The sequence below is a fragment of the Ursus maritimus genome, unplaced genomic scaffold, assembly GCF_017311325.1.
Source record: "Ursus maritimus isolate PB19 unplaced genomic scaffold, ASM1731132v1 scaffold_22, whole genome shotgun sequence".
NCBI classification, from domain to species: domain Eukaryota; kingdom Metazoa; phylum Chordata; class Mammalia; order Carnivora; family Ursidae; genus Ursus; species Ursus maritimus.
Window position 1 is genome coordinate 24,263,308 of NW_024424675.1, and position 6,853 is coordinate 24,270,160.

The following is a 6,853-nucleotide window of genomic DNA, read 5'->3' on the forward strand; positions in this document are numbered from 1 at the left end:
GCTTTATGGGGGAACAATGGTGCCAGCCAGCTGCGGGTGAAGCAGGGCTGAGCAGCCTGGCCAAGCCTGGTCTGGATCCAAAAAAGTGACCCTTGTACGTAAGGGGTCCACTCCACTGGGGCAAAGGTCTGAGAGATCCAGGGAAAGTGGAGAGGGAATCACCTCAACATTCCTGGTGAACAACTCTGCGCATGAAATCCCGGAACCTCAGCCAGAGGCCTGCAGGGCCCGTGGGATTCAACAGTCCCATTGTACAGATAGGAAATCAAAGGCCTCAAAGGTTCTGAAACTTATTCCAGGTCACACAGTAAGTCAGAGGCGAATCTGGAGTCAGAATCCAGGTTCCCTCTGACACACCACGTCCACTATCGAGTGATTTGTGCCATCTTTTATAAACATGCCCAGGTCATGTGGTTTTGACAAAGTGACTGTCTGACACATCAGATAAAGTGTCTGACCCAAACAGTCACTGGAATGAGATCCGCACGAATCTCCGGGGGGGGAGGTCTGTGAGCACCTGCCTGCCCCCACTCCTTCCAGCCAATCTTTACTGGGACATAGTAACTGCCTGGGTTCAAAGCCACATCTAATACTTCCTGCGGAAATGACTTTGTCACCATGGTAGCTAGCCTCCACGACAGCCCGCAGTGGTTTTCACCGCCTGGTCTTCATACCCTTGTACAGTCGGTGATTAGAGCTGACCTGTGTAACCACTAGGATATTACAGAAATGGCAGTGTGATTTCGGAGGCTAAGTCTGAAAACACAGAAAATACATTTCAGCTCCCACTTTGCTCTCCTGCATCAGTTGTTCTTGGGAGTCAGTGGCCATGTCGAAAGCGCCCTCAAGCAGCCCAATGGCGAGATCCACATGGCCAGTAACTCCTACAACTGCCAGCCGATTTGCCAGCCCTGTTCAGGGGCCACCTTGGAACTGGACCCTCCAGCCCTGGTGAAGCTTTCAGATGACTGCAGCCCTGGTTGACAGCTTGACTGGAGTCTCATGGGGTGCCCCAGGCTAGAATCACCCCGTTCATCTGCTCTTAAATTCCCGACCCACAGAAAATGCGTGAGATAATAAATGATTATTGTGGTTTTCAGCTGTTATGCTTTAGAATAGTTTTTTTTTTTTAAGATTTATTTATTTGACACAGAGCGAGTGCACAAGCAGGGGCAGAGGCACAGGGAGAGGGAGAAGCAGGCTTCCCACTGAGCAGGGAGCCCGATGCGGGGCTCGATCCCAAGATGCTGGGATCACGACTGAAGGCAAAGGCAGACGCTCAGCTGACTGAGCCACACAGGAGCCCCTAGAATTTGTTATGCAGCACTAGATAACGACTATAGTCAGTCATCCTCTGCCTCCCTTTCCTTACCTTGGAAATGGAGATGACATAAGCACCCACTTCAGAGAATCACGGGGAGGATTCCGTAGAATGATGCCTGGGAAGGGTCTGGGGAGGATGCCTGGGAAGGATTTTATTTATTTATTTATTTATTTATTTATTTATTTATTTATCAGAGACAGAGAGAGAGAGTGCACAAGCAGGGGGAGCAGCAGGCAGAGGGAGGGGGAGAAGCAGGCTCCTCGTGGAGAGGAGCCAACATTGTCCTATGATTTTACAGTCTTTACTCTTTGAGAGCAGAGGTGAATACTGTGTGAGGAAGGGCCAGGAGGGAGGATGAAGTTGCCACCCCCAGCATTTCCTTTATCTTCCTGGCCTCTCAGTTCTGACTCTATCCTTGCATACCCTCTCCCGGGACAGAAGTCCTTCCAGAACCTCAGTCTCCGTAGGAGGCAGGATGGGAACTACTGCTCCTCCGAGCATTCACCTGACAATCTCAGTCTCTGGCGGAATTCCCCATCGCTGCGGCTGATCTCATGATGCCTTGCTCATCCGCGAGGAGGCCCTAGCCTAGCCACAGAATTCGCTTCAGCTCAGCACTTTCCGGGGATCTTCCCTCACCACTGGCAGCCACACAGCTAAGGACTGCTTGGCTCCTTATACTCTCTCTGACGATCAAGTTTAAATTTTAACCCTGCTACTGATTTGCCTTTTGTCAAGTCACTCAACTTCGTGAGCCCCACTTCCTCATCTGCGCAACAGAGATAGTGGATTTTGCAACAACAGGGTTGGTGAGGGAAGAAAATGAAGCAAAACAAGTGAGATAGGAATGCTTTGTTACGTGGAAATAAACTGTAAATGCCCCCAAGCCTGTCAGGGCTGCCCAGCTCCCTGCTCAGTCCCTGTCCTCCCCACAGCCACACTCAATTCTCATAGGCAGGCTGTCCCTTCCTCTGGGCTTGAGACCAACCTTGTTTTTTAATCAGGGGATTTTATTTTATTTTTTGAAGATTTTATTTATTTATTTATTTATTTATTTATTTATTTATCAGAGACAGAGAGAGAGAGTGCACAAGCAGGGGGAACAGCAGGCAGAAGGAGGGGGAGAAGCAGGCTCCCCACTGAGCAAGGAGCCTGATGCAGGACTGGATCCCAGGACCGACCCCAGGATCATGACCTGAGCCAAAGGTGACTGAGCCCCTTTGGCACCCTAATCAGAGGACTTTAAAGAGATTTGATTTCTTTAATCAGGGGCTCAGCTGTAAGTTGAAAATGTGCTCTAGTACCATGTTTCCTATGCCAAAGACCACTTCAAAATAAATTATTGTTAAATCAAAGTAATAAAATCACAGTATAGACTACTGACTTTAAATCTGGATGTGCACTGAAATCAGCCTGAGGAGTTCATGTTGATGCCTGGACCTCACCTCCAGTGATTGAGATCTAATTATCTAGGGTGTGGCTTGGACATGGGGATTTTTAAAAGCTCCCCTGCCTTACTCCCTGAATGAAACAATTGTTTTCAAGACGCTGGACACCAGATAATAAAGGACAGTGATCCCCAAGAGCCTGGAAACAAATGAGGTGGGACCTAAGATTTCCCCAGATTACTGTCTTGGGAGGGAGTTTTCAGGCTCTGTGGTGCAGGGAGGGGGCACCCATCAGCCTCTCTGGGTTGGGGAGACAGAGCTGAGAGTCTGGGAGGACCAAAAAAGTACCAAAAAGGAGAGAGAGAGAGAATTCTGGAGATCTACTCAAATATTCAGCCAAATACTCACTAGCACGTGCAGGTGAAGAAACTATCCAAGGACAAGGAAAGGAGACAAAAAGATTAGAGGGAAGAGTGTTCAGTGCTCATGAAGGGCCAAGAATAGTGCCTGATTTCCACCAGCCAGACTGGCAAGCCTCATGATTCATAGGGCACTTGGTAGAATACACAGATGGGTATTGCCTCAGCAGTGGAGAAAAATTGGGCCTAGACCAAGCCCTGTGTTGGTGCAACCAAATCTTAAAAGAAAGACCCAAAAGGATCAAGCTGTTTTGAAATAAGTGCATCCCAGATCAAAGTTCAGGAATACTCATAGAATTACAAAAACATCCTGCAGCCAACAGGTAACATCCATGATATCTGGCATCCAATAAAAAAATTCATTGGTCATGCAATGCAGTAAATAATGAGAAGAAAAAGAAATTGAAACAGACCCAGAACTTAGATGTTAGAATTAGCAGAGAAGATATTAAGATAGTTATTATAACTGTACTGTACATGTCCAAAGAGTTAAGCAGACACATGGAAGACAAAAAATTGAACATCTAGAAAAGACCGAGATGCTATTTATTTATTTATTTACTTATTTATTTCTGGGCTGCCTATTTTTAATTTATTTCTTTTTTAAGATCACCTCCTTGCAATTTCCAAAGAGAAAATACAAAACAAGAAACAAACTGTGTTTCAGATACATAAAACAGTGTGCTGGATTTGAAAGCATTACTGATAACATTGTTACAGAAGAATGTCAGTTTACTCCAGGGCATTTCAGTATTCCTGAGGAATAAACATGATTTCTCTTTTCCTCCCACTGGGAAGTTCTCAGGTATAAGTCACTGCTCCTGCTCTTTGACGTATTTTTCATGTAGAAGATACGGAGCCTGGAAATCATGCGGACAGTTGGAGTAGGCCATTCCGCATCCCATGCCAGAACTAAAGGCTAATGGCCACATTCTTCTTTTAAAGAAGGTAAGTGAGAAAACAAGTCCTACTCAGAAACTACTCCCTATTTTCATGGACTGCATCCGCCATGCACTTCCTGCCCAGCTCTGAATCCCAGGGGTTACCCATCCACATGTCCCGGGGGGGGGGGGGGGGGGGGCTGCCAGCTCCTGAGATGAGTGAGATTTTCAAATACACTGAATGAGGGGCACCTGGCTGGCTCAGTTGATAGAGCATGTGACTTTGGTCTTGGGGTTGTGAGTTTGAGCCCCACATGGGTGTAGTGATTACTTAAAAATAAAAAATATTTTTTAAAAAATAAAATACACTGGATGGGATTAACAGCATATTAGACATTACAGTACAGAAGAAAAGATTAGGAAACTTGAAGATATAGCTATAGAAAATATCCAAAATGAGAAAGAAGAAAAGAGAATTTAAAAATAATGAACAGAGTATTAGCGAGCTGTGAGGTAACTTTAAGCAGTCTAATACGTATATAATTAGAGTCTCTGAAGGTGATGAGGGTGGGACAGAAAAATTATTTGAGGCAATAATGGTTGGGGTGCCTGGGTGGTACAGTTGTTGAGTGTCTAACTCTTGGTTTCATCTTGGATCATGATCTCAGGGTCATGGGACTGAGCTCAGTGGGGAGTCTGCTTGGGATTCTCTCCCTCTCCCTTTCCCTCTGCCCCTCACCCAGATCTCTCTCTCTTTCTCTCTCAAATAAATAAATAAATCTTTAAAAAAATGAAGCAATAATGGCTAAAAAATTTCCAAATATGATGACATAATTGTCTATGTAGAAGAAAAGCCCCAGTGGAATCTACTTAAAAAAAAAAAACTACTAGAACTAATAAAAAGATCAATATACAAAAATAAATTGTATTTCTATATACTAGAAATGAATAATTGGAAATTGGAACAGAAATATTATTTATAGGGCGCCTGGGGAGCTCAGTTGGTTAAACATCCAACTCTTGATTTCAGCTCAGGTCATGATCTCAGGAATATATATATATACACACACACATTAGGGATATATATATATATATATATATATATATATAACACACACATTATTTATAGTAGTATCCCAACTATTAGGGATAAGTATGGTAAAGAATATGAAATATCTCTATACTCTGAAAACTACAGAACATTGCTGAGAGACTAAAAAAGACTTAAACAAATTGAGAAATATACTGTGTTATGGGTCAGAAGACTTAATGCTCCCCAGACTGACCTATAAATTCAATGCAATCCCAATTAAAAATTCCAGTGGGCTTTTTGTAGAAATTGACAAGCTGGTTCTAAAATTCATCTGGAAACACAAGAGCCTAGGATAGACAAACCCTGATTTCAAGACAATATAAAAGTATAGTAGTCACTACAATATGGTCTGGGCAGAAAGATTGAGATTAATGGAACAGAACAGAGTTGAGAAACACATCCACATAGTATATGAGCAACTGATTTTCTACAAAGATTCTAAGGCAAGGATAACCTTTTCTACAACTGGTGTTGAAACAACTGATTATCCCTATGCAAAAGAAAAAAATAATAACATGTAAAAAGAATTTTGATTCATACCTTGCACCATGTTCAAAAATTAACTCAAAGTGTAGACTTAAATGTGAAACTGAAAACTTAAGATTTCTCAGAAAACTTTATGACATGGGGTTAATCCAAGTTTTCTTAGATACCATACCAAAAGCACAATCCACAGGAGAACAAATTGATAAAATGGATTTCACGGAAATAAAAAACTTCCGCTTTTCAAAAGACACTGTTAGAAGAATGAAGAGGGGCGCTTGGGTGGCGCAGTCGTTAAGCGTCTGCCTTCGGCTCAGGGCGTGATCCCGGCGATCTGGGATCGAGCCCCACATCAGGCTCCTCCGCTATGAGCCTGCTTCTTCCTCTCCCACTCCCCTGCTTGTGTTCCCTCTCTCGCTGGCTGTCTCTATCTCTCAAACAAATAAATAAAATCTTAAAAAAAAAAGAAGAATGAAGAGACAAGTCACAGACTGAGAGAAAAATATTTGTAAATCATAAAAATTAAAGTACCAGAATATGTAAGCAATGCTCAAGACTCATGAAGAGAACAAACAACCCAAGAATGAGCAAACAGTTTGAATAGACACTTCAACCAAAGAAGAGCGATGGTTGGTAAATAAGCACGTGAAAAGATGCTCAGCATAATTAGTTATTAGGGAAATGCAACTTAAAACTGCAATTAGAAACCACTACACACCTATTATGGGGCGCCTGGCTGGTTCCGTGGAGGAACATGCGACTCTTGGTCTGGGGGTCATGAGTTCGAGCCCCATGTTGGGTGTAGAGATTACTTAAATAAATAAAACTTAGAAAAAAATGTTAAAAAAAAAAAAGAAGAAGAAACCACTATACACCTATTAAAATGGCTAAAATTAGTAAAGCTGACCACAGCAAGTATTGGAGGAGCTGGAACTCTTACGCTGCTGGTTGGGAATATAAAATTGTACAATCATTTTGGAAAATAATTCAGCAGTTTCTTATAAAGTTAAAAGTACACTTACCTTATTATATAGAAATTTCACTCCTAGGCATGTAGCCAAGAGAAATGAAAGCATATGTCCATACAAAGATTCATATATGAATGTTCACAACAGCTTTATTCCAATGAGTACATATTCCAAAAACTGGAAACAATACAATGGTCCATCAGCTGGTGGTATATCCATTCAATGGTATATGGCTCATCAATAAAAAGAAATGAACCATTGATACATGCTACGGTATGGATGAATCAGAATAATTGT

At 42.6% G+C, this 6,853-nt stretch overlaps 1 pseudogene; it reads right to left on the bottom strand.

Moving 5' to 3' along the window:
• Window positions 1-3,934: 3,934 nt before the first annotated feature.
• LOC103669917 lies at window positions 3,935-4,187 on the bottom strand (annotated as a pseudogene).
• Between the last annotated feature and the right edge of the window lie 2,666 nt (window positions 4,188-6,853).